At 38.5% G+C, this 1,301-nt stretch overlaps 1 long non-coding RNA gene across 1 annotated transcript in view; it reads left to right on the forward strand.

The window, feature by feature from the left end:
- The window catches only part of LOC119589440, a 25,877-nt gene that overhangs the window by 1,185 nt on the left and 23,391 nt on the right, over positions 1-1,301 (forward strand). Inside the window, exons 2-3 of the long non-coding RNA XR_005230180.1 lie at positions 287-458; positions 1,193-1,245. This is a non-coding gene — a long non-coding RNA (uncharacterized LOC119589440). The remainder of the gene's footprint in view (positions 1-286; positions 459-1,192; positions 1,246-1,301) is intronic.

Consider the following 1,301-nt stretch of genomic DNA (forward strand, 5'->3'; position numbering starts at 1 on the left):
ATATAGCAGTCAGACTATTACATATAATTCATGCAGCTGTATTCCATGATGTAAGTTTAGACCAGTGGTACACCATCAGAATGATATAATAACATTACAAATCCTCTGTCCATTATAAGTGAATTGATAGTTATAATGAGATATGCTCTTCTATGTTAATAAACACTTTGGGAAGGATGTTAAAGATATCAATCTTGAACAACCGTTTTCGTCAGAAGCCTATTTTGCTAAGGAAGAGAGTCGTAAGGTTAGAATACGGCTGACATTCATTTGTGTACTACATCAGGTTACGGGCCAAAATGCGTTGAATCTGTCTATGGAAAGTCATCATTTCAACCATTTTCACTGATGGCCAGTGGGTGAGCCAGTTGGAAGAGAAGAAATATGAATATGGTGGGAACGGAAAAGGTGCGGAGACCTGAAGAGGAATGGATGAATTCTTCGGAGGAGGAAAAAAGGTATAAGGAATCACAGCTAAGGACGGGTTCACATTGGCCTTTGGAGTAACTGCTTTTTCGTTTTCCTTCATATGATTCTTAGCATAATAATAGTATAAACAGCTCATTCACTCCTGTGTTGTCTTGATTTATTCTGGATTTTCTTAAATGATCGTGATGCCTTCTCTTATTTTTACTGTATAGTATGCTACTAGCAGTAGCTACAAATGCAATATTAACAATCTTAATATCGACAGAAAGGTTATGCTGGCGTAAGATTAATCTCTGTGTGTATCTTGCTTCCGTTCCCATTTGTTTCTCTATCTTTTCGGCTTTTCTTCGAGCGAATGTCACAACTTTTGTCTACATCGAAGCGAAAAGCGCGTTTCGGAGAATCACCTTAAGCGCCATGCTCTGAGCTTCTAGTTTAATTCCCGCGTTCGGTCTAGCTAATCGTCGTTTCAAATGCTTTGTGTCGAGCGCGCTTTTATTTTTCGGAAGTTGTTTCAATATTGCGGTAAGTGTCGACTCTTATACATGATCTATCATATATACATATATTTTCGTTCGACACATTTAACTGTCAGTCTTCATGTGGTGCACTATACTCTATCCAACATTTTGAGCATCAACTGAGCTCATTCCTCAGCTTGTAAGACATTTGTAATGTTCACAAGATGAAAATGTCTAGGCATTATAGGAGAGATTTCTTCAGAAACTTCAAACTTTTCAACATTTTACGTCTGCATTTTCAGTAATGATGTCGCCCCTCCTGCGGCACCTTCATGGAGTTACGAGGGCGAAGGAGGTAAACAGCAACCCATGGCAGTATTGTATTTCCTGCAGTCAAAGTACTTTTAATAC

The sequence above is a fragment of the Penaeus monodon genome, chromosome 25, assembly GCF_015228065.2.
Source record: "Penaeus monodon isolate SGIC_2016 chromosome 25, NSTDA_Pmon_1, whole genome shotgun sequence".
Taxonomy (NCBI): Eukaryota; Metazoa; Arthropoda; class Malacostraca; order Decapoda; family Penaeidae; genus Penaeus; species Penaeus monodon.